General features: G+C 40.0%; 1 non-coding gene across 1 annotated transcript; it reads left to right on the forward strand.

Moving 5' to 3' along the window:
* Positions 1 to 22,608: 22,608 nt before the first annotated feature.
* On the forward strand, positions 22,609 to 22,712 carry LOC116659420. Its single transcript, XR_004314799.1, has one exon. It is a non-coding gene; the product is annotated as a U6 spliceosomal RNA (small nuclear RNA).
* Positions 22,713 to 27,645: the final 4,933 nt, after the last annotated feature.

Consider the following 27,645-nt stretch of genomic DNA (forward strand, 5'->3'; position numbering starts at 1 on the left):
GGCAGAGTGGATAGAACATGGGATTGGAATCCAGTTAATCTGTCTTTGAGTTCCAGCTCTACTGTTTACTCTAACGTTATGACGTGTGGCAGACTACCCAGCCTCTCTCACTAAGTTTAGATTTTTCTCATCTATAAAATGAGTTTAATACACACACCCTGCAAGGCTATTCAGAGAGTAAATGAGCTATTTTATGTCAAGCAAATTTAAGGTACTTGACACAGAGTAGATACTCAATAGAGTCTGCATATTGTCATAATTTTAATGATGTAGAAGGTCTACTGAAGGAAATCATGAAAGGATTATCACCTCTACATGGAAATATCAAGGAAGACTTCCAAGAGAGAGTAAGATTTCATCTGAGTCTTGAAAAATTAGTAGGAGTCCACCTTGGCTCATGGAGAAATGTATTTGAAAATGCAGTTCAAGTACAGGTAAAGGTAAGAAGGAGTTTGAAAAGTTTATAGCAAGGTTAGGGACTGTATTTAGTTCAGCATGGTTGGCCCAGAGGTTGAGGGACTAAGGAATTAGGACACAGTACAAATTGTGTATGACGGAGACACAAAGTAGCAGCGACAAATCTGATAGTTCATTCCTCTTTCACATAAGTCTGACCAGGTATGGGACCTCTACTCTGTGGAATCATCAAGGCTTCTAGGTCATAGTGAGTTCTATCTTGATCAATAGTATTTCTGAAGAGGTTGGCTATGCTCAATGCACCACAAAGCATCTGCCACTAACACTGGTTCTGTCTAAATGGGCTGCTCTCAGCGAGACAGGAACTGGACTCTGAGCGGCACACTCAGCAGTCTGCCCCGTGTGTTCTCCAGCCTCATGCTTTCTGTGAGGAGGGGAGGATTTTATCTCATTTGGACTTGACTGAGAAGAGTAATTTCCAGATTAGGTGTCTGAGCAGAAATGGATTCCCCAGTGGAGAGAAACACAATACCGTACTGCCTCAGTGAGCCTCTCCAATGTCCTTCCTCAGGTCAGGAGTTTATGGTGTGACAGTGTCATATCCACTTTATGGGAGCTCCAATTATCATTTTAAATATATAAAATACGTTAAGATAGTTAATTAATTTATAAAATGACCTGTCTAAACTAAGAAAAGCTGATATTTAAAAGTCAGGTTTTTCAAAGTCCAAGAAGGATTTTGCCCATTAAAAGATGAATTAGAATTCATCAAATAAAATCAAGAACCCAAAAGCTATAAAGCTAAATATAGCAACAGCTAAATTCATTATTTCTCAAAGAAAAAGACCCCAGAAGTCTCTAAGTTGGGACAGAAAGTCAATTAATAAATGATAGAATTGTCCTAATTTAATTGCAATAGAGAATATCACCTAATGATACTGATGTAGGTGACTGAGCCCAACGGTAATACATTCATTAATTAAAGAAATGTGTCACGTAGCAGTCAAGATGCTGTGCCCTGTGGTAGGTGCCCTGAGGGATACAAGGTTTTTCTTAGAAGTATGTGACTGTATTTTCTTCCGTGTGTCAACGAAATTCTGTTTTTTTAATTACAGAACTTAACATACCATAGGCCTATCTGCCTAACTCAGAGGCTCTCAATCTGTTTGCCCCCTGGAATCACCTTAAAAGCTCTAAAAATGTACGTCAACACCCAGGTCACATAATGAAAACAGACTTCAAGAAAGTGGAGCCCTGGAACCCAGGGGACTCTTACGTGCAGGCCTGGTCAGGAACCACAGCCCCAGTCAAACTGTCCTCTTTCTCACTGTTCCTGACACATACTTAGAGTTTTGGTAAATGGATAGATGGATGGATGGACAAACAGATGGATGAAAAGCTAGTGTTTCCTGCCCTGAAAGTACTTATTATTAAGTAAGAAAAACACAACTCATACACAGATAGTTGTGTAAATACAAGTCAGTAGATGTTGCATGATTGCCACTGTATTTCACAACGGAGATTCTGATCTGAAAGAAAGCCTAGTTAAATGCACATAATGGAGCACTTTCCTTTATGAACCAAACAGGAAAGGCTTCAATTACACTGCTGATTAACACTCAATTTTTAAAAAGAAGGAAGGAGTCACCCCACAGATTGTATCGCATAGAGGGGACAAAAATGAAAATGCTATCAACAAAGAGAGAGTGAAAAGACTAACTCTTGGAAGTGAATTTCAGGGCTCCCTTTTAAGCCCTGTTCCCATATCACTTTCTCTAGGGCAGAGTAAGTGTTTGGTTTGATTTGGTTTTATGGTGATTTTTCTTCCCATTATGATTATTTCCAGGTCACCTGGCCACTGTACTCTCTTCTAATCTACAAGCAGTGCTTTCATTCAGCCAGATAATCCAGGATGTCGATATTAATCTTCCCAGGGCAGTCAGCCAGCATCGTTCTGAACTAACTCCACCACACCCGATTAAGTGTCACTTAGCATCTAAACTGAGTCCAGATACTTTGATACCAAACACTACTCACAAGGGACTGTGCAAATTAAATGACTCATCTCAAACAATTGAAGCATTTATAATTAATATACTTCCCGATGGAAACTAAATGAACAAATAAACTATGGAAACAAATGCCATTTGGGCAAAAGTCTTCTCTTGGAATTGGCTTGTGCATCTATGTTTGATGAAGAAAGAGAAAATTCTTACTGCTTTCTTGGGGAGGACTTTTTAGAACAATCTGAAATATTCTTCAGCATAAAACTGCATAACATGCCAACTCAAAAACATCTCTAATGCAATAAAAAAACAAACGTGGTATTCAACCAAATGCATCAGGCTTTCTGTGCCTCAGGCACAGAAATGGAAAAAAGTAATTTAAAGTTAAAACTAGAGTGCAATTATTCCCAAGAGGCAGATGATGTCTCCCGTGATTCTTAACTTTTGGAAAGTGGTGTTCCAAGTTTCTAGAGTCCTCTTTTTCTCAGGAGTGAGACCAACCCAGGAAGTGTTCTAACTCCATTCTGACTCCCGACTTGCAAGAACCAAGATGGAGGGCCGAAAACTGCACCGGATATCACTTTGGTGCAACCATCAGTGGCAACATCCTAAGCATCAGAACCAGCAGCTGATCCTTGTTACATCCTCGTCATCACATGCGCCCACACTTGTCCCAGACGCTCACAGAACTTTGGTCAACCAGGAAGCAACCCTACTCGTCTATTTGATCTTTCCTCCCTGCCAAGAGGCTAATCTTTGCTGCTTCTCCTCCTTATTCGCTGATTCCACAATCTTTGTTGACTTTTCTCCTTCTTTCTCGAATATTTTTTTTAACTTTCTGTCCATTTGCCTCTCTTCTGGCCTCTAGAAATGAGTCTCCAGCCCATCTTCTCTCCCTCGGTAGATTCAAATCAAAGTCTCCCGTGCATTTTCACTTGAATATCCAAGTATCCAAAACAAAACTTGGTGTTCTCTTACTCACAAAAATCTGCTCCTCGTCCCTCTTCTTCTGTCTTAGATCGATGATCTTACCATTCGTCAAGTGTTCTGTGCTAGTGAGTCACTGGGGTTTCTTGATTCCACCTTGAAACTCTATTGTGAAATTAACCTCTGCTCGTTGTCCCCTCTTTTGACCTCTTCACTCAGGCTTTCACACATTCTAATCAAGGATAATGCCTAGTCTCCTAACCGATCTTCTTGCTATTTGTTTTTTCCCCACCCTGTGACCATCCAGCGTGGTTTACCTTCTTAGAGAAGAACAGATCTGATTTGTCACCATCCTGCTTCTAAATTTTTGCTGATTCTCCTTTCCTACAGGATTAAGTTCAGACTTCATCAGAAGGGCCATACAAGGCACTTCCCAATATGACCCCAATCTGTTTCTCTAGCTTCACTCTCTGATATGCCTCACCACACTCCAGATGAACTTCTCTGTCTCCCAACTTGACCGTGCTCTGCCTATTTTTGGCCTGTGTTACATCCTCTGCCTGAAGTGTCCGGTCGTCCACCACTCCACCTCCACCCCAACCTGGAAAACTTCTAATTTTTCATTAGAAAAGAATAATAGATCAAATGTCACCTGGCCAGAAAGGCTCCCCTGACTTTCTCAGGGTCTAACCCCACATTTGACCAGGCCAGACACATAATTCCGAGAGTCTAGGAGGCATCCTACAGAAGTAAGCTCCTTGCAACAGACAGGAACTGTATGTAACTGGCTTACCACTGTATCTCCAGCATCTAGCATTTTTCCCAGCATAGAGTCACTTTTCAACTTACATGTTTTAATGAATGAATCTCTTACCCTCAGGCTTTAGAGGTTAGACACAAAAAACAGGATTGAGACAAAATATTGTGGAAAGGGGTAATGTCAGGGAAAAAGAAGAAATCCAAGTTAATAGCCTATAATGAAAAAGAATATGAAAAGGAATGTATATATATATAACTAAATCACTATGCTGTACACCAGAAATTGACACAATATTGTATATCAACTATACTTCAATTAAAAAAAAAGAATCCAAGTCAGTCATGAAAGCAAAAAATCAAGGCAGAGGAAAACACTGGGTTTGAAGTCTATCAAAGAGACATCCTAAAAGGCCAGAGAAGAGATAAGGTTCAAAAGCTCAGGTGTGGGCAGAGAGGAGGGGTTATAGGTGCTTGTCAGCGTGAACGCCCAGGCACACAGATCTCCCTCTAGGGTCACGTGATTCATTTCCAGGTAATGACTTCTGCTGCAATTTATCTGTTCACATGCCAGAAACACCCACCAGACTGTGTGCTCTTTGAAGGCAGCCCCCCTACCTTATTCATTTTTATATCTGAGTACCTGGTACCATGGCCACCACTTAGTCATGGTTTTACTATAAATTTTTGCTGCATTATAAAACCTTAGGTATAAGAAATGATTGTGCAGGGCCTGAGTTTCGCTGTTGGAACCACTAATGAAGACGGACCTGGAGATGGAGAATCCAACAGTATTATCATGTTGGGTGGGATCATGGAAGTCCAAATCATGTGCCACCTGAGAAGCTGACTTATACTTTATTTTTAGGGCAATGACCCTAAACTTTGTGATGCAGGCTTATTTATACCTCAGTCTCAGTAAAGTTTTCACCTTTAGGAGAGCTGATTCACAGCTCAAGCTAAATAAAGTACATAATAAAGAATTCTTGCCATGATTTAGTCAAGGTCTTCTCTGACAGGCTGACGTCGGCACTTACAATCTCTGTTGGCACTTACAATCTTTAAGAATGTGGCCCTGCCTGGTTAGGCTCAGAATACAGTCAGCCCTATTTTTAAAAGAGCAACTTTTAAAGGAGCAAAACAAATTATTAGCCTATTAGCCATATTCTACTTTGATACAAAGCAAGCATGAGCTTCTCAGATAAATATTTCACAGGAGAACTCTTAGGGAGTGGCCACAAATGTGCACTCATCTTCCCATCAAGAGGCAAGCCCATGTGCCCATCCCCTGGATGTGGGTGGGCTTGTGACTCCTCCCACCAGTAGGGTACTGAGGGGTCAGTACCATGTGATTTCTAAGTTGAGGTCATAAGAAGCCATGCAGCGTCTGCCTCGCTCATTCTTGGAGTGACCTGAGTCACCAGGAGAAGTCTGACTACCCTGAGCCCGCCATGCTGGAGCAGGCTCAGACCCACGGTCCGCCAACAATCCCTGCTGAGCTGGTTCTTCAGCCATCTCCACCGAGGAGAGATGTGTGAGGAAGAGGCCGTCTTGGAAGTAGAGACCTCCAGCCCCAGTCATTCAAGTCCTCCTCAGCCATTTGAGTCATCCTAGCTGAGTTCCCAGAGCCATCTCTGTTGGTGCTCTTTGATGTTTCTTGTCACACTTCATTTCATAACCCAGACAGCAACTACTTGGTGTCCCTAAGGAAAAGGAGATTCCAAGTCAGGTCCGTGGAGAGAATGGTGCAGCTGAATTCAGGACCCATGGGATTTCATATGTACCAGTCGTTTCGTGAATGAATGAGCAAGTAGACTGTGTGACAGGATATCCACCAGGTTGTCAACATTCGTTGTTCTGAGAACCCAGAAGATGGGGAGGTGGCCGGGAGATGAGGTGAAAAAATATATTGATCATTGGCTTTTTTCTTTATCTTTATACTATTTCACTCTCACTAAGTTCATGTCACCTTTGCAGTTTTTGAAGAGAAATTAAGGGGGGAAAGTTGTTGTTGCTGTTTTTTTTTAAGCCTTAGAACATGCCACTTTCTTTTTCCTTCTTCCACTTCCCTACCCTCCCACAGTGATGTCTGCTGATCTACTCCTAGGAGTTTGTATGCTATGGCAGGTGAGTTAAATTAGAAACGTTAAAAAAAAAAAAAAAAAAAGACGGTGTAAGGTCATTGGTAGAGGGGAAGAGTCATTTTATGCAACCGAATGTGATTCATTATACACAAGTTCAGTCACTGAGAGCACCTCTAAAACATAAGGTTTTGGAGCATAGCTCAAAGCCTCTGAGTACTTCTTTTAATTATGCACCTCTCTTGGGTAGTTGTGTGGAAAATCCAAACATTTACAGTTTGTTAATTTGTAGACAAATACCCAGTTAACAGCAGTCTCATAAGACTATTAGAAATTGAAAGAAACCAAGCTCAACTTTATAACCTGAGTATAATTCCCCTTGCCAAAAAACAAAAACAAACAAAGAAACTAAAAAGAGAAATATTCAGTACTAGTACTGGGCTCAATACACAGTATTCCTACCATGTAATAGAAAGAGTTCATTTAAGGTCAATTATCTCTAAACATAAATTCATATTCCTGGCAGATGTCCTCCAAGGTTTCATTGGTTTATATCCAACAACCTTAGACAGCATCTCAATCATTTTTATTAGTATGGGGTACATTTCACAAGTGATTTTCCCCAGAAGGGTCACTAGGAAACTCTCAAAGTCAGACATTTCACAGAAGGATTTCTGAGATTTTTCTGTGGGTAATTCTGCTTTGAAATTTTTCCAGGCAAAAATTGTCAAAGCCGTGGTCTACAGTGTAGAACTTTGGAACCTTGTTTATTGATTTGCCCTTATCCTGGAGCAGACTCAGAATTGTTTTCTGAGAAAAATCTTTACACTGTCTACAGTGCTCCCAGGCCTCCTCTGTGCAGGGGTAGGCCCGTGCCAAATCAAGACAAAGTCTAAGCTGGGCACCTTGATTTTCCTAAGGTGACATTCCCTTTTACCTCTCTGCTCAGTTGATTTTTTAAATCTGTTATTTTTGAAGTATATGAGTTTTAAAAATACATGTACTTCAATCAGTAACACCAAATAATTACTCTAAGACATTTGTCAACTAGCAAAATACGCATCATTGGTCAACTTTGATCCAAAGTCAAAGTGCAAGAAATAATATTCATGAAGGACTAATTAAACGGTATAATGTTTACCCAACCCAATAAATAATTTTTTTAATTTATCCCTGGACCAATCCAGACATGAAGAAAGCATATTTCATTGTTTTGGGTTTTTGTACTACCCACTTACAGAGAACTGCATTTAGTACATTCACTTTGGCCTTATGCTCTCCACTCACACTGAAGGGCACGCTGGCCAAGACCACTGAGCTTAGCCAGCCATTTATGCCTCAGCCTGGGTTAACCTCTGGAGCGTAGGGTAACAGCAGCTCACAGCTGCGTTCCATTTAAGCCTTTCACATCACTTAAACTTAGATTCTCTTATTTGATTCTCATACTAACCCTGTTAGATAATTAAGGTAAAGATTGTTATCCCATTTTTCAGGTGGAAAAACTGCTATATGTGGTAACTAAATCCCGGAAACCAAAGGAAAGGAGCAAGTTAAGCAATCGAGTTAAAGAAGCAGAACACATATAAGAATATTTATTGAGCAGCTTTCATGGTTACAGTTTTCCTGCCTTTCTGTTTGAGCTTAAAGGCAGCCTAAATCTTAGCCAAAGGTAAAAGGGTCATTTGCTGCCTGGAAAAGGTTAGCTCCCTGTCTAATAATAGATAACAGAAAAGCCTGCTTTTCCTCATCTATAAATTATGTTGAACTACTTGATCAGAGGTCATGACCTGGCAGGATAATAAACAGATTCAGGACAAATTTCATCTGACCTACAGAATCTTGGCTCACAGAAAATTCCACATTAACAAAGTCTGAAATGTCCAGCTTCTCCTGAAATCAGAAAAACTGGCTGCCCTTGACACAAGTTTGTGCATCGTAGTAATCAATTGGACCTAAGTCAAGGCTTCCCTCTTTTTGCCAAAGCACATACGTCTCCATTTCCCATGGCCCGTACCGCTCCCTGTTACTTACACCTAAGATGCTTTATTTTCCTGCACTGTTGCTTGTGTCCTGTAGGTATTTGGCGTGGTGACCTCTGTTTAATATCACCCATTCTAGCTCATCCATCCATTCACTAATTCATTTCATTGAACAAGCATTTATTAAACAACGTTTATACATGCAATATTATGCAAGGTACTTAAAAGGATAATGAAAACAAAGCCCAGGAGTACCACGATCTCATCCCTTGGTGGGGACGCATGTACATGAACAGATTATTACTACCTGGTTGCCTTGAGACTCAGTCTTTGGACCTGTTCTCCTTCTTTGTTCATCCCCTTGATACTCTCCCTCAGCCTCATGGCTTTAATACCATCTCTATGCTGATGTGCATCCCTAGTTTGGCCCTGAATTCCAGTCTCTTCTAGCTAAATGCCTGATCAATAACTTCACTTGCAAATTTAATAGTCATTCAAACTCCGTATGTCCAAAACCAGATCATGATTTTAGCCCCAAAACCTCGGTCTCAAGGAGTGACAGTCCCATTCTTCTCGTTGCTGAGGCCAAAACCTCAAGTCATCTTCATTTCCTCCCCTTCTCATCCATTCCAGCAGTAAATCATGTTAGTCCAGGGAAGGAGGCCCACAAGTCCTCATGAAGTGACACCGAGGATGAATAAGACTTAGCTGGATGAAAAAGGAAGTGAAGTGCATTCCAGACAGAGGGGACCACATGAGCACAGGCATGGAAGTGAGAAATAACAGGGCATCCATCCGGGAGGAACACCAAGTAATTCAGTGTAACTGCAGGGTGACTTGTGGGAAGGGATGTAACCAAAGGACCCTATGGGAGCTTCCAGGGACAGACCCCCTCCCCCATACCCTCTACTGTAGCTCCTCTCTGAGGCACCCAGATAATAGTATCTCATGCAGATTTCCTGAGTTTTTCAGTTGCTAAAAACCACCACCCAGTGGAAGAAATAAACTATGATGGTCATGATCACGTAGCCCCTAGACATTCTGGTGCCTAAGGTTTGATCACCATCAATCAATTAGAGAACTGGGCACAGCTGATCACAGGCCCTGGGGAGCCCCGCCCTCAGTGGGCCTTTAAAAACCCTCAGCTGAAACCCTTCAGGAAATTCAGGGTCTTTTGGGCATGAGCCACACGTTTTCCTTGCTCAGCCCAGCAATAAACCTTTCTCTGCCCCAAACTCCAATGTTTTGGAGGGGTTTTTGGCCTTTAAGGTCAGGCACACAAACTTGCGCCCAGTAATAATTTTGACAAGCCAGCCTAGGGGTCTGTGGCTGAAGCAGGTCAACCCTAGCTGGGGGCATCCCCTTCCCTGGGTCCCAGCAGCTGCCAGAGCTCATTTCGCTCCAGGGAACTGGGTGGGATTCTGCAGGCAACAGCCTGAAGCTGTCTGGAGCCAAGAAACATCGGGAGCTGTGGTCCACATTCAATGTCGCTTGGGGGTGAGTTACTTCAGCTTACACAGGCTGGGAATCCTCCTCTCTACCTGAGCTCATCCCCTTGTGGGAAGTGAGCCCCTCTGGGCTCATTGTGAGCACTCTAGGTCCGTTCTTTTTTGAGAGCTGGGGGCACATCCGTTTGGAGGCCTCCATCTGGGAGTGGAAGTGGAATTATTGGGCTGCACCGCATCTGGTCTTTTGATTGTGGGATCGTATTTGTTCTTTTTATGTGTGTGTGTCAGTACCTGCGCTGGCTGGTTAAGACATCTTTGGTGAGCAAGGGGGATTGGATGTGATGGCACCAGGGTACCCTTCCTTATTGTGCTGGCCTTGCCTATGGCAGAGCATTGGTCAGGATTTTCCCTTTCAGGTTAGCCTTGGTCATTCATTCAGCTCCATCTCTGATGGTGCATTGGCTGGGGTTTCTCCCGTTTTGGGGCAAGGGAACTGTAACCCAAAGACTGTTTTGAATTGTTGTTAGCTTAGTATTTGATAAAATCAGCTGTGAATGATTACTTATGGATGATCAGAGCTCTGTTCCATCTTATAGACCCCCTAGGATATATTTTGCAAAACTGGGAGATCTTCAGCTATGCTCCTATAAATGAACGAAAATGGTATTTTTTTTTTATTGTAATACTGTGTGGGCTCAGGACTCCCTGAGATCTGGAGAACAATGGCCCCAGTGGTTCTGCTGTTATATCAAAGTGGGCTTTTTGCAATTGCTTCAGCTTTTATTTTGAGTGAGTGTGAGTGTGTGTGTGTGTGTGTGTGAGCCTCAGTACCTGAATCCAAATCCTGTTCTCTCCTCCTGGTTTTGCTAAAACTGAGGCATGCAATTGTGAGCCAATGATTTATATATGTGTGTGTATGTGTGCATATATATATATATATGGACAGTGCCGGGTGGGGAGTTTGACTGGGGTGGTACACTGTCTCTCTCTATATATATATAATTGTCTATCACTGGGTTTGTTTTTTTTTTAAACTGAAGTGGGTATTTGGGAACTGGAAAAAAATTCCTGAAAATAGCCAAGATGGTTAGGTTTTTGTAGAAGAGGAATTTGCATTTCTCTTCCAATGCCTTTGAGATATAGATGACCTACCTGGGGTCTCAGTGAAAAATAGAGTTTCTTTTAAAACTCAAGCAGAAAAACTGAGATCTCTGGTTCTGCCTGTCTTCATGTAAAAAAATTAACTTGTAAATAAGCTCTATTTAATTGACTTAAAAGGAAGTGCTTACAAATTAAATACTTCTAAGTATAAAAGAAGCTAGACAACAAATTTCATGTGATCTGGGAAATATTTAATATTGATATCTGATATTAAAACTAGCTTAAGCTTATTGGTATAATCAATACAGACATGTCTTTTATTATATGTAGGTTTACTGAAGGTCAATAAGTTCATGTTTCTGTTGCAGTTTGTCAGCAGAAAGAAAAAAATCAACTTGGTATGATGAAATTCTTATAATTGAATTAAATGCAAATGAGATAATAGCTTTTGGACAAACTCTTTAGAAATCATTGTTTCAGGAATGTCTAGTTAAAAATGATCTCTCCAGATATTAGGTAACTTGAAATTTTGAGTTGTGCTAAATTAAGTTAAATGATGGAAGTTTATTGAATAGTTGAATAGCTTGGTCATTCCCAAACAAAATAAGACACTGAAACATTTCACTAGAAATTAAGATTTTTAAGAATTGAGGAGTCTAATTTAAATATGTAATTGAAACTACTAAAAATAATGGGGGGAAACATTTCAGTATACAGTAGGCAAGTAGGATATATGTTTTTGGTTAAAAAAAGAAAAAGGCATGAGGAATGGAACTGCATTTTGTTAAGGGAAAACAAAGTGACTTGGTCCTAGTTGTTTCTATATGGGGGAAAAAATAGAGGACAAACTAATATGGATACAGAAAGTTGTGGAAAGTTTGCAGAAAGGGACCCCAAAAAAAGGAGTTTTGTGCATGGTTGGGCTGAGATTAGATTAAACTTTATTAGGTAAATGGATTTTGTTATTAAAATTAGGCGAATGTAGGACTAGATTTTGGTTCCTCTCTGTTAAGAGAACAAGTTTACTTAGAATGCTGCGATAACAGACTGTGCGAAACTTTTCGGTATTTTTTATAAACTTCCTATCAAATTCTAATTAACATTCTTTTGACTTCCCAGCTAACTTTGGGAGGCTTCAGACGGCCTCTGAGATATCCCAGAGAAAACTATTAAAATAAGATTGGTTGGTATGTTGAATTGCACCTGAAGCATCGTCAAATGAGTGATAAGCCTTCTTGGAATGTACGGTATGGATGAATGTTGTTGATGTAGAACATTCTAGAAATTATATAAAGTTTCTGAAATTTAGATGTGTCCTGATATAATGCTATCAGTCATGACTCTGACTGTTATCTTGAAATGCTATACATCACAGCAACTTGTTTAAGCCTCTCTGTCAAGAACATTGTAACCAGATCTTCTGCCTTGCCTTTTTGGGTCTTTTGTCATTGTTAGTCATTAAGCTGGTGGCTTTGCGAAACTGCTTCATCCTCAAGGCGATCTGTGGGGCGGACTTTTTCACAGGTTTCTTTTAAATCACGCTGCTGAGCTGGTAGGATGTTTAAGAGTTCTAGTCAAACCTTGGATTTCATGAAACTGTTGGTGAGGGGGATTGATTGCATGGGATTGGGTGAACTGATGAATATAGTTATAATTGTTTGGTTGTCTTAAGTATTCCTGGCTTTTATTCTGTTTTCTAATTGAACTGTTTACCAAATATTTGTCTTACTATCAATATTGCCCCCAGTGTTTAGGATAGAAAGAGAATTCTCTAATGGAGTTGTCACCGAGTATAATGTGACAACTCATGATGTATAACGATGCTTGCTGTAAGTCTGTTGCTAAAAGCACATGTACAATGCTTGTGTAAAACTTGGGTATAAGTGATAAAACGTATGGCCTGGAAAGTGTTTCCCCATTAACATACCTCTGAGCCTTTTCACAGGATTTGATAATTTTCCCCCAATGTGGATAACTAGGCAAATATAAAGGAAGTCTAGCAAATATAAAGCAAAATGTAAAGCAAAGATAAAGCATACATACATATAAAGGATAACTAGGCAAATATAAAGGGACATGATATGAACATGGGAGCCACCACCCCAGCATCAAGGAACAGATTTTGGATTTTGTTATTTAAATTAGGCGAATGTAGGACTAGATTTTGGTTCCTCTCTGTTAAGAGAACAAGTTTACTTAGAATGCTGCGATAACAGACTGTGTGAAACTTTTCGATATTTTTTATAAACTTTGCAATCAAAAGGGGAAATGATGGGAAAACCTGCACATATTGAGGTTTGGGGAAGTCATTCTGGCTTATACATGGTTTGACTTTACTGACAAAAGCAGCCTGCTTTATGGCCTTTTGCACATGCATTGTACATCTGCTTTGACCTTGAAGAGGGGAACACATTTGAAAGTCAAAATGGAGTATCTGTGGTTCAGACATCCAAGGTAAAACTAGGTGGCTACTGTGGACATGATTTTAAACATGTTCCTGTATTGTTGAGAACTCGAATTTTCTGAGCTGTGTCATACTGGAGACACCACCAGCCATTCTCAAAGCAGTGTCTGCTGGCAGATGGCAGCTATAACCTTATGATCTCACAGCCTCCTCTTGTAACACATTTTTAGACAGTAAAATTGCTTCAGATCAGATGTTAGCAGAGAAAAGTATATATGTGTAGTGGCCAATAGCTCTTCTACATATATATGTTAATACCACATGAAAAGTTAAAACTTACTGAGATAAAAGTATTCAACTGGCTACCTGGCTACAAGTCTTCCCCCAAAGTGCCAGGTCCAGACTGGTTTTCCAGGTTTATTTTCCTGAATTTCTTCGGGGAATGAAATCTCAATCATGCAAAGGTCAGATCCAGAATTTGGAACTCAGAAAACATTTCCAAATCACTGTCCATTCCCCAAATCAAGGAGGTAAGACTATGCCCCATTTTAGCAAGAAGTAGTCAGACCGGTTGTCACTTGCTTCCCTGAAAGACCTGGGAAAGGATGAAACAGGACAGAGTTTGTAGCTGGGTGAAAGGTGATCAGGACCTGAACTGAAGAAGCAGTAATGTGAGTTTAAATTCAGTAGGACTGAAGATCAGTCCAATGTAGGAGACCAAAGGAAAGAACGAAGATGACTCCTGTAACATGGCCCCTGAGTGGAGAACACAGGAGAAATAGTTTGGGGAGGGAAGGTAATAATTCATGTCAGAAATGTTGAGCTGGACAGCCCAGGAATCATCTGAGTTACCTGAAGCTTGGGAGATAAAGGCTGGAGACATGAGTTTGAGAATCATCAGCAAATAAATGGGAGTTAAATCCATGACAGCTGCCTACTAACTGTGTTTCCTTAGCCAAGTCACTTAATCTCTCTATGTCTCAGTTTTCTCATCTGTAAAGTGGAGATTATCATACCTACTTTATACAGTTGTTCTGAAAGTTACTCAAGAAAATTATTATATTTTTCTTAGTTGGCACCTGATATATGTTAGTTGTTTAAAAACTAAATTAATTGCTAAGATGACCTTGGAAGACCATGTAGAATGGTGGTTATTAACCTGAAAGACATGAATGCCTTTGAGAAGGTCTTCTCACTAAAAAGTTATGTATACCAAACACTCAAAATTCTGCATACCATTTCAGGAGGTCTGTGGACCCTGAAAGAACCTCAGGCTTAAAAATTCTTGATGCAGAGTCAGAAGAGGGAAAATTTGAGAATCAAACAAAGGAAAATCAACATTTAAGAGATGAGCAGACTAACAGAAGACCAGGAAGGGATTAAAAGAAGGCTACAAAGAGAACATGGGACAGTTTCAAGAAGGAAGCTTTGAAAAATCTTATCAAATTTGGCAAATAGGTCCAGTAAGGGCTAAAATGATCATTGGCAAATTTCACAAATTGTGTCAGTCTAGTGGTGGGAGAGGAAACTAGAAGGTAGTAAGTTGAGTAAAAAGAGGGTGAAAAAAGAGATCACTCCTTGACAAAAAAGGAAGGGAAAAGACAGAATGCGAGGCAAAGGGAAATTTCAGGTCAAAAAGGTGGATTTTTTGTTAGTGACTGTTTTGGTTTTTGGTCATAAGAATTTTTTTAATTGTTGTGTTTGGGGGTATTTTGTTTGTCTGTTTTTGAAGGATGAGAAAAATCTCTGGGTCTCTGGACCCAGTACCGGAGCCAAAAAAGGATTAAGGTAGAAGATGGGAATAGCATGGGAATGACTGGTGGAGTAACATTCACCCATGGAGATGGGGAGGGAGGAAGAGGCCATGGGCCCCAGGAGAGGGTTTAGCTTTGAGCAGGAAGAGGAGTACATTGTCCTTCGGAGTATGAAGAAAGGAGGGAGGGAAATGCTTATGAATTAGTAAGTATGGGGTAGGGCTGACAATCAACAGATAATCACCACTTTCTCAGTTACATAATAGACAAGGCTTGGGGAACATTATAAATTAAATGTTAAGAATGATGGTGATTTGGAATAGAGACCAAAAGGGATGATAAAGAAATCTAATCAAACAAGTAAAATTCTTTTGCTCTTTAATAAGCTGTGAGAACTCATTCCTCATTAGACTTAAAAATCTTAATAATCATTATTACCAGAATATACCAAAGTAGTGTTTTGGCAATTAGTCTTCCCATTTCACTAGCAACAGTATGTAGACGGAATCATTTTAAGTATAATATCTTAACCAATAATATATTAGACTTAGAAAATTGTAAAAGCTACAGTAGACATTATGGATGTATATGTTCTGTATGATGGATTGATACATATATACATACATACATAGATATTATGTGATACTAAGAACCAAAATTTTATTTGATGTTTTTATGTGTTTAGGGCATGATGTTTATGTTCGCCAGGCGTTATGTTTTCAAATATTGATTTGTTTTATCTTTCTCTTCCTTGCATAACCATAAAGTCAGCTTATTAGAGCAATCTCTTCCAGAATCTGCCTATTAGAGGAAGTGGAATGAATGTCATTTCCCATTGCTATGACTACACTAAATTTGATGGCATCAAAAACAAAACAAGAGCAGAAGTATGCTCACATAATAAATTATTAAATTTTTCGTAGTAATATTCTCGATCTTTCTAGACCCACGCTGTGTGTCACTTTATAATGAATCATCATCTCAGGCAGATGTTCTTGTCAGGAGGTGAAGTGTTTCCACCAGATTTAATGCTTAAAACAGAAGTTATCCCCACACCCACCACCACATTTTCTAAATACACAGAGCCCTTGTTATCATCACATAGTTTCATCTGAGTTGCTTTTCTTCCTTCTTTTGAATTATGTGGAAACACGTTGTGCATAATTTCACTTAATGTTAGAGCAAATGTTAAACCTCGCTCCATGTATTGAAATTGGTTTGGATTACAGTTATGTGGCTAAAGTGGAGAACGGAGGGGAAAAGAAAATCTAATCTGAATTATTTAAAGCCTTAAATCTTTGAAAATCAAAAATTAAATCTGAAAATGTTCAGGTTTCTCATGACTTTTGAAAGTTGAAACAGCAGTTCAAAAATATGCCAGATCTTCTTGGAAAATGTAACACAGTTAATCCCCCCCCCAAAAAAGGGCAATGTATTTGCCACATTTAACAAATTCTTATGAACAGAAAACAACTGGTCCATAAATTGGAAGTTGTACCTTTTAATGTCCTTGTCCACAGTGCCACCAAGTGGTTCTATAAGTTTTACAATATTTCCAAGCACAGAATTAGGTTATTCTAGGAGTTAGACACTAGGTGGCAGTAGATTTCCTTTTAAAGAGGCTTTGAGAACTTTAATGAGTTGTTAGAAATGTTTTACTCACATTCAAGGGTAATTATTCATCTATTTTTTAAAAATTAGAATACCTATAACCTACTTCAAAAGAAATAAAATATACTTCAGGGTTTGTTTTTTTTTAACAATATTCTCTGCAACATAGCTTGATCACATTAAAAATTACCATTTCTTATACAATTTAAAGTACAATTCTTTGAGATAAATTCACAAAGCATATAATTCTCCCTTTCAAGTGTATAATTCGGTGTTTTTAGTATATTCACAGAGATGTGGAGCCCCCCACACACCACCTAATTCCCGAGTATATGGACCAGCGCAAAAAGAAACCTCGTACCCATCTGCAGTCAGTCCTCACTCCCTCTCTCCCTAATGCCTGGCAACCACGAATCTACCTTCCATATGTATTTCCCTATTCTGGGAGTTTCATATAAACGGAGTTGTACGATTGATTTCTTTTGTAATTGGCTTCTTTAACTTAGCATAATGTTTTCAAAGTTCATCCACGATACAGCATGTATTAGCACTTCATTTTTATTGTCAAACAACATTCTGTTGTGTGGATAGACCACTTGGTCCACTCCCCAGCTGATGGACATTCAGGCTGCTTCTTCCTTTGTATCATCGTGAATAGTGCTGCTGGGAACATCCATGGAACAGTTGTGCGGGCATGTGCTCTCATTTCTCTTGGGTTTATACTAGGAGTAGAGTTGCCAAGTCAAGGAGTAAAGCCATGCTTAACATTTCAAGGAGCTGCCAAACTTTTCCAAGTAGCTATATCATTGTACAGTCCAGTTTCTGATTTCCCTACTTCCTCAACAAAGCTTCTTCATCCTTTTCTCTCTCTTTTCCTGACTGGATCTCACATGACCTATCTCCACGTTTGCCAATTCTTTCCTTTTGGCAGCTCAAATCATTTCAGTTATTGTAGTTTTCAACTCCAGAATTTTTTGTTTCTTTTAAAAGAATTTTCATGTCTTTAGTGATATTCATTATTTATGAGACATTTTCTCTGTATAGTTTTCTTAGTTCTTTAGACATATTTATGACTGCTTTAAAGCCTTTATCTAGTTAATTTCTATATACATTCTTATACTTTTAATCAACCTTTCATCTCAAAAAGAGCAAAATATTCAAATAACTGCTAGTTTCCTGTGTTAATATGCCCAGCCTAGTCAGCAGAATCTCACCAGCTTTCTCTCTGCTTCTATTTATGATTAGCACACGAAAAAAATCTTTATTATGTCTAGTCACTAATTAACAAACCTTTGCTAAGTCAAAACTTAGCGGCAGAAAAACCAATGAGAAATGTATACAATTAGCTTAAGTTCATTAATTTACTGTCTTGACAAGAAAAAAAGGAAATGGGGTGGGGGGGGGTATGGGACTTTCTAAATATCATTTCACTTCTCTTCTGTCCTGCTTCTGAGGCTAAGATTTTTCCTAGTTACTCCTGCAAATCAGAAAAACACTGTGCCACCTTGGAACACAATTGCAAGGTGCACGGTTTAGGTTTCCCTAGTTGCAAACAATAGTGCCACATAATGTATAGGAATCCGACAGAGCCTCGGCTTTTTATATAGAAATTTTTCTTTTCGATATGCATAAAATCCAGATCTTCCTAACCTATCAAAGGATCATGACATACACACACAGAAAAAGGTTGGCAGGGGTGTAAAACCCCTTCTCTTCTTGATGGATTAATTTCTCCTTAGGCTTCTTACTTTTGACAACTTCTAGGTTGATTTAAGATGTGGAAAAAAGGAATGCCCGCTCACCTTTAACCTCCTGGCCCATTTTTGGACACAGAGCCTTCCTTTAATACCAACAAGAAAAACTGCAACAGGGCTAACATATTAAACAAGAGTTGACTAAATAAAAGGATTAACTATAGGGATCTTGATGGAAACAAAATTACACTTAGCTCCATCAGGGTGAGTAGGTGAAAATATTTAGCTAATCCCTTGGTTTTAGTCAACAGGAGAAAATTAAGCCATATCCCTTCCCCACTCTTATTCTAATTCCCCAGAAGAAAAGGCCAGACCTTGGAAATCCTGGGAGCCCAAAGAAATCCTAATGGATTCCCTTGGAGACAGCATTGGAGGGTGAAGGACCTGACCCTTCTGTGTTTTGGAACTAAAAAAATAGATGCGAGCCCCAGTAATAAACCTCCTCTCGCCTCCCCTGCCCAGAAGGTCAAGCCATTATTTGGAAGGTATATCAGATAATAAGGCTAAAATGACCAAAAAAAGGACACTGGCCAATTTGGGTAGAAAGATCGATGTTTGAGCCCTGTTAGGTGACTCCCCCAGGAGCAAGAGGGAGGACCAGGCTGCATGTTCCCACAGGTCCCCACCCAGATGGAGACCAAAACCCACCCAGACACCGCCCCCAAGAGCCTCATATTCAGCACAGGGAGGGAACCTGGGCCCCAGTCCTGGGCCTTGGAAGCCTCAACAGAGGTCCCTGTTGCTGAGTTTAGCACAAGAGAGGAAATCACAGGCAAAGCCCCCCCACTTGAATGCACTGTAGGACCAGCCCAGGCAATGAGAAAGGGTCGTGACAACACAGATCAAAACTGCAGCCTTCCCTGGATTTCCTGGACCAAATAAGGCCCAGGGACCCTCTGCAATGCAAGGTGTGAGCTGATGGTTCATTAATACTGAACTTACTGTCTGCGCTGAGGAAAGGCAGGAGAACCAGACAAAGCGAAAAAACGCAGCGTTTTTCAGTACCGCGTGGAGGCAGAGAAAGGCGTCCCTTACACAGAGGATAGAGCTTGCAGACCATGATGAGCGCTTCTGGAGCCTGGCTGGACGTAGGTTCCAGCGTCGAAGTGCCTACACCCCGCCTCAGAATCTGCCCCCCACAAGCACAGGCCAGTGTCTCCTAGGAGGTTCCTCTTTCTTCCAAAAGGTATCTGCCCAGTTGCCGTCTGAAAACCTCCTCTACCCAGAGGGACCGACATCAGGCATCACCACCTCTTTGAAAGACCGTGTCCACCCACAGGGTGTGGCCTGCCAGCTTCCGCAGAGCCTCACAGTAAAGCTGACTAAGCACCTTCAGCCACGGAGAAGACACACAAAACCAGGATACAAGTGTGCTTTGTGATATTACAAAATCGCACTGTGCCGTTCCCCTCTCCAGCACTATCAGAACCTGTTTTTTCAGGTTTGTGGATTTCTGGAGGTGTGTTCTCAATACAGTTTCACAAAGTGCTCTTTCTCCGGATGTTGAGATCAGTACTTCCTGCATTTAACACAGAAGCACAGGCAAGTATCCTGGAAATGCAACAGCCCCCAGACGGCTGGCTAAGCTTTAGAAGCTTCTGACAAAGCACTCTACTCGCTCCAGGCCTGCCAGGCCTTCCAGTGAGTGGCCTTCCCCCAAACCCAGTTTGGTTACTATTTCGTTTGGGTAATTTGAACACTGCACCCTAAACATTGCCTGTTCTGCTCAGGATGCAGGTTCTAACGCCTCTTGTATACTTGGGGTATAGTTTATTACTTCTGTGAGTTCTGGCTTCATTCATTGTAACAATTATTTTGTTCACTTGTACAAAATTGTCAAATGTCATCCATCTGCTTAATCAGCATTTCAGGAAATAAAAAGCCATTGCCTGTGTGAGAAAGACTGACCTGATGAAATATCTTGGAGGCGTTCCTCAGTACTAATTAAAAATAATAGACACTCTCACATGGTGCAATTATTTTCCAGAAAACAGCTGATGTGTACACACTATGCTTGGCAAAAATCTTGGCCAATTTCGCAAGAATGTTTATTCCAGACTGAGATCATCTTTAAAAAAAAAAGAAAAAGACAGACAGACAGAGGAGCAGGGGAGGGAGAGGGGTGGGAGGGTAGAAAGGAAAGGATGGAAGGAAGGAAGAAAGAAGGAGATTTCATAATAATCAAGAGAGGATTTTAGATTTTAAACTTGCCTTTTCACAGTCTGACTAGATACCTACATAATTCTATAACAAAACCTTGTTAATTACAGAAAGGACATTTTAGTACAAATAAACTTTATTAGCAATTTGAAAAAATGGTAAAATAGTTCAAAGAGTTATCAATATATCATTTATTTATTTTTTTATTGAAGTATAGTTGATTTATAATATATTAGTTTTGGTATACAACATAATGATTCAATATTTTTACAGATTATACTCCATTTTAAGGGATTATAAAATAATTGACTGTATTCCCTGTGCTGTACATTACATCGTTGTATCTTACTTATTTCATACATCGTAGTTTGTACCTCTTAATCCCCTACCCCTATCTTGCCCTTCCCCCCACCCTCTCCCCACTGGTAACCACTAGTTGTTCTCTATATCTGTGAGTTTGTTTCTATTTTGTCATATTCACTGATTTGTTTTATATGTCATTTATTTTAAATTCAAAATATACTTTGCTATTTATATTTGGACAAGAAAGATTTTAAAGCTTTAAAAATTTCACAAAGAATTATCATGAAATCATGAAAATAATTACATATAGAACATATGATCTGGGAGGTAAAATATTTTTACCAGAGAGATTCATTAATTTATTCTAAACTCAAATTCACATTGAAGAATCATAGCATTGGATTTTTTTTTAGATTTTAATAATGTCTCCAATTAACATAAATGACTTTAAGGAGAATTAATCAATACTAAGCTATATTCGAAAGGCTCATGGAAGGGAAAATATTGAGTGAACATTTACAAACAAAGACAAGCAATAGAGAAATGCAGAGTCATGATTTACTCATTCCAAGTCTGCAGATGTCTGGGATACAGCTGTGAATCATTTGCTCAGCCCTCAGAGTAGACTGTGCACTTACACCAACCCCGCCACTCACACACCAGGAAGAGCTGGGCCTTGTCAAGGGGGAGGAGGCCAGTGCTGACACGTTGATCCCTTGTCTGGGAAGAAGGAGTTAGAAAGTGCTCTTTTTAACAGACTTCATTTGCTTCTGATTTTTGAATCTTACTGAAAGGCAAGAAGAATTTTTTTCCTTCCCTTTTGATCCAGTCTGGAATTTTGATTGAAAAAGAAACTTAAAAAAAAAAATTCTTGCCATTAGTCTAAGGGGGAAGGTTTATTTAGGGATTAAAATTTATTAGCTGCTAAAGGTTTGGCTCAAGGAAAATACTGAGATTTGGATTCTGAAGGGAAGGAGTTTGTAGCTTGCTCCAAAATGTATTGTGATCCCAAAATATCATCATTAAGATATATCCTCCTTTTTGTTTATCTGCCTTATTTTTCTAGATGCTGGGTTGTAGAGAATGATATTTGAATAACACGTGATACTTCCATGAGTTTCTGCCAACAGTAACAATTATATAGAGAAAATCCCAGATAATGGCTTCACAGTTCGATTTGGAAAATCATACAGAGTTTTAAGATTTCATATAAAGATTGTTTTAAATTCTCATTCAACAAGCCATGTGCAAGAAATGCAGAGAGAATGAATGGTTAGATAAAATTGTGGGCTTCTTGAATTTCCCACTTTATAGATTCTCATTCAGAAAGCTTTTAAATTGACAAAAAAAAGAATACAGTCAATATAAGGGAATTTAGTAGGTTATGAAATAAACTTTTCTTTTGTGAGTTTCTAATGAATAGGATCATAATTGCTCATGGTAACTCTCTTTTAGGACTAAGCAAAATAAAATACTATCAACATCACATTTTCCCTTCACCATATCTTCATTTTAAATAGACATTTTGCCCTTACAAATAAGAAAGCAGAAAAAGGCTTCCCATTATACTAGTTACAGTTTCAATCAATCCATTATAACAAGACCTTTTATTAACCTTCTAGCTCTGTTATAGTTAAAAAGGAAAAAAAATGGTCTAAGGAGCTATACTTTTAATAGAATAATTTTAAATAAAGTGAATTCTTCCATCTAACCATCCTTTTTTTTTCTGAGTGAATGTATTTTGTCAGATTTACTTGTAAATTTTCATCTGTTTTCTTCTCAGCATGAAAAAAGGTTAACTCACTTATATTCTTAAGAAATCACTCGTGAGGGGCAGGAGAAATGGGTAAAGGAGGCCAAAAGTTAAAAAGAACAAAAAAGAAATTTAATACTACAGACCTATTTGAATGCTCGCTTTGGCAGCACATATACTGAAATTGGAACAATACAGAGATTAGCATGGCCCCTGCGCAAGGATGAAACACAAATTTGTGAAGCGTTCCATATTTTTCTGTACAGCACAGGGAAAAATATACAAGGTCTTGTGATAGCTCACAGCGAAAAAAATGTGACAATGAATATGTACAGGTTCATGTATGACTGATGACTTGTGCTCTACACTGGAATTTGACACAACATTGTAAAATAACTATTACTCAATTAAAAAATGAAATAAATAAATAAATATTTTTTTGGAAATGAAAAAAAAGAAAAAAAACCTACTTGAAATCATAGCTCTGTGGCCCATCTTGATGGATATAAAGTAAAATTGTTTGGGAGTTCAGGTTTTTCGAGCGTAAGCTGCCCGTCCTCCTTGCTTGGGTCTGCAATAAACCTTTCTCTGCTCCAAACTCTGGTGTTCCGGTTTGTTTGGCTTTACTGTGTGTCAGGCAGATGAACTTGTGTTTGGTAACAGAAGGACCACTCTTGCTTCTGGAGGAAAAATAAAGGTGCCGTGCCTGGAAGAGCAGTTTAGAGACTATTGCAAGAAACTGTGGTACTTAGACCAGGGAGGTAACAGTAGAGGCAGTGAACAGTGCCTGGAAATCCCTAGGAAGTAGGCATTGATAGAGAGAAGACATTTAAAGACTGAGCTCTGGAGTTCCCCAAGGTTTTGAGATGGAGAAGACAGAAAAGGAGTAACCATTGAGGCATAAACAGAACCAGGAGAATGAGATTAAGTGGGATGAAAACATAACATGTAAAAAATCAAAATAAAAAATAAAATTGCTTGTCTTCAAGTAATACTAAAGAGGAAGAACAGAATACAAAAAGATATTTTTAAGACAGATTAACAGATTGATTATAACTATGCAGAACGCTTATGTGCACATTAACAGACAGATTATTGTAAATAATAAAAAAGCATTGATGAGACTGGAGAAGATCAACATTACACATGCCAAATAAATATTACAGATTTATTCCTTCACTCCAACATGTGCTGGAGTTCTACTATATGCCAGGTGCTCTCTGAAGTGCTGGGAATACAAGTGGAATAAGACGCATGGACCCTGACCTCAGGAGGTGACAATCTACTTGAGAAAATACAAATAAACGCCCGGAATACAATGCGATCTCTGCTATTGTGGAAGCATAGCAGTTGGAACTCTTGAATTGCAAGTGACAGAAAACGTGATTCAAACTCACTTAAGCGGTAAAGAAATTAATGGGTTCACGAAACCAAAACTGCAAGGGAAAGCGGTCCATAGAGCTGACAAAGGGCACATCCCAGTCAGGGCTTAAGTGACGTCACCGGGACTGTAGTGTGCTGTCTGAGCTTTACCCGTCTCTGCACTGGATTTGTTCTCAAGCTCCAATGACATCTCGTGGCAACTCTCTGCTCATCTCTTACTATGCATTATTTGGGTAAATTGCCCTTTTATTACGCAATATTAACGAAAGAGTAAGATTGGTGAATTTAATAATAATCCACGTTTTGTCTTTCTCTCCTTCCCTATTGGTCCTGTTCTTCTGCCTTCTGGGGTCATATTTCTACATAAACTTCATGTGTACAAGCCTTTACCTTGGGCTCTGCTCTGCACAGACTCGGGCTGGATGGTCGTTAGCCCAGCACACAAGACTCGGACCCATTACAGGAGACTTCCAACCACCATGCTTCCTTCTACTGTGTAGTCATGGTCCCCTGGTCACAGGTGATTAAACGAAGGACAGAAGCCTGGCAGAAAACCTGGGCCACTAAGAATTTTCCCCAGGAGTTTGGAAATGGATCGAAAGAAAGTTGTTCTCTCACAGCGGTAAATCAAATCAGCCATTCCTACAGTCTGGCCTTCTTTTCTCCAGAGAACCAGTTGCCCAACAGACCACTGCCTCCTTTCCTCTGTTTTCTAGAACCTGAGAAGTGTTCATAAGGATCCAATTAGAGGGAAAAAAATAATAATAACAGCCCAAGCAGTATGAGTCAGGCAAAATCAAATCCCAAAACAAAGAGTTTTGGTAACTTGTGCTGGGAAACACAATTTTCAGCTGAGGCCTCTCCTGAAATGAAGGCTTATCCTGAGAGGAAGCCCTTTGGTCCCACAGAGCAGCAGCTCCACTCGATTGCCCCACCCCTGAGCTGGCTCACAACTCACCTGGGCCTGCCCAAGACAATCCTTGGTCTGGCCCAGTTGCTCCCGGGAGACCAAGGACAAGTGGCAACACAGGTCCACAAATTAACAACGAGAGAGGCATGTGACTGTGCTGCCCGCATTCTGAAGCCTTGACCTCACAGCTGGTTGACAAAGCTCAGTGCGTACCTGCAGTTGCTTGATGCCACCAGTAATATAAACCAGCTGTCCTCCTATGAGGAGGAACGTGCCACAGGAACAGAACGAAGGACAGAACTGTTTCCTCCAGGACTGCTTCCTCTGGGGAGACAAGGAGGGTCTGCTCCGCAATCAGATACAAAGGCGAGCAGTGGTGCAGCAGCCCTGATTTCTGCTGTGAGGTCTGAGGAGCAGAGGAAGCCACCACTGAAGAGAAGAACACAGTGAAGAATGGAGAACACTGAGGCTCTCGGCTTCTGCTGATTTGTAGTTCGTTTTGGAGGTCCAGCTGATAAAGCACCCAGTGTGATACAGGAAAGTGGGGCACGAGAGGATGGTCACATCCCAGGTCCCAGGTCTCATGTGCCCCGTCCAGTGAGGGTCCTTGGCTTCAAGCAGGAAAGAATTCAAAACAGCAAGCCCCAGGTTGTGGGGCTGTTAGTTTTTATGGGCTCGGTAACTTCATATGCTAACAAGTGGGAGGATTATTCAACTACTTTGGGGAAGTGGCTGGGATTCCCAGGAACTGGGCCATCACCCACTTTTTGACCTTTTACGGCCAGCCTTAAAACTGTCCTGGCTCCTGTCGGAGTGTCATTTAGCATGCTGTTGTATTTTAATGAGCGTATATGGAAGCTCAAGTTCTCCTGGGAGTTGAATCCTCTACCATCTTGGTGCTGATTGCTGCGTCATTCTTTTAATGGCTGTGCCCTGCCCCCTTCCCTCCTGTCTCAAGTACAGTGCACATAACAGTACTTTATGAATGTTGGCCACCAATTATTCATGCTGGCATGCTCTTTCAAAAATTATGTCATAAAATTTAGTCAACCCCCTACTAATAAATATTTTGGTTCTAAGTTCTCTACTCTAGCAAAGATGGAGAGGTTGAGTTAAAGAAAAATTATCTGACACTTGTTAAAATAGTAAGGAAAAATTTATCCAAGACTGTTGCAATAGGGAAGACAGATGGTGCTCAACTCTGAATACAACTCAGACAAGTGGGGATTTATAGCCAAGAAGCAGGGTGAGGTCAATGGATGGAAGAATTGCTAAGAGGAGACTTCAAAGGTAGGGGGATTCTTGCTAAACTCATCTAACGGATTTTTCCTAAAGGTTGGGCACAGACTTATACATCAAAGGTAGGGGGTGAGGAACTTGATCAGATATCACAGATGATTAGACATCAAGTTGGAGTTGGATTCTTGCTAAACTAGGCTTTGCAGGCCCAGTAAGGACAGGACAGTCAGGGCAGGCCAAGGTCAAAGCCTCGTTGAGAAGAGGGCTCAGAGGATCCTGACTAAATTGTGATCAAAAAGAGAGTGTTTAGAGAGAGAGAAAATTATATAAGACAAATTCCCAATAATGGACTTCTGTCAAAATGCACGAACTGGTTTATGGTTCATGTTGGAATTAACACTTATGCATGAATGTTGAAGTTTCTCCAGTTTTTTAATAGCATTTTCTTTTGACCAGTTCTTAATATATGTAAATATCTAAAATTCTTCAGTCATCCTGAAAAAAACAATCTGAACACAACCACCTAATTTTTGTGTTTTATTACCAAAATTGAACGGTTTCCTCTTTAAATCTGCTTTATTTTGGAGTTGTGGCTGGCATCGCTATGACAGAGGTCACACATTTTTGTTTTCTGAAGCACACACTGGGCTTTATTGCAGATGAGGTGGCTCCTACTTCCTAACCACTTGTTCCGTTAAAACCTAGACCACTGCTACACTCAAAAGAATTAGCCTCCTAGTATCAGTATTCGCAGGACTTTTTTCCTCTCTGAGTCAATCAGGAACAAGGTAACTTCTCAGCCACAGTCCATTGTTCATGGGATTTTTCTGCCCAGCCATTGAACCATTCACTAGGTATTTACCCACTCGTTCTCTTCATTCAGCTGCCTTCCCACGTGGCTTAACATATCATCAACCTGAAGCAGCACTGAGGATGCACATTTAGTAAGAGAGTTCTTGGTGTCCTCGTCAGACACAGCACCTTAGAATCTTTTCTGCTAGAAAATACAAACAGTTGGAAATAGTTAGGACAGTGCAGTCCACACAGACAAGTCCAGCGTGTCACAGAGGGTTCCATAGTGAAGTTCCACGGTATGGGAGAGGAGAGCAACAGATCCTGTTCTTTTACTGAAGTACCTCTGTGTTGTCTCCTTAAAACTGTGAGCTACTAACTGGGACAAAGGGCAGTTAGTTCATCACAATAGCTAATGACATTAGCTAACATGTATTGAACCCTATCAATACACCCTGTCAGTATCAGTCCGTTTTAAGCAATTTTCATGTGCCTAAATTCAATGAGTTTAATTCAACTCAAAACTAAATCAATGAATGATCTCTAACCTATGAAGGGAGGATCATGAGTATCCTATCCCACTGTACAAATGAGGAAACTGAGGACCCAAGAGGTTTAAAATTTGGCCCAAGGTCACATAACAAGTAAGAAGTAGAACAGAGATTCAAGCCCCGTCTGATTCCAGACGCCAAGCTCTTGGAAGTCTAACTCAATGATAATAGATAAACAATGAAGCCAAGTTTTCCTCGATGACATATTAGGAGTATGTGTCCACTGATTTACCTAAACCTTTAAAAACACGTTCACACGCTCATCCCAATTGGTTTAGGTACTTCCATTAGTTTAGAATCCAATGTCTAAAATTTT

Source organism: Camelus ferus, chromosome 2 (genome assembly GCF_009834535.1).
Source record: "Camelus ferus isolate YT-003-E chromosome 2, BCGSAC_Cfer_1.0, whole genome shotgun sequence".
Taxonomy (NCBI): domain Eukaryota; kingdom Metazoa; phylum Chordata; class Mammalia; order Artiodactyla; family Camelidae; genus Camelus; species Camelus ferus.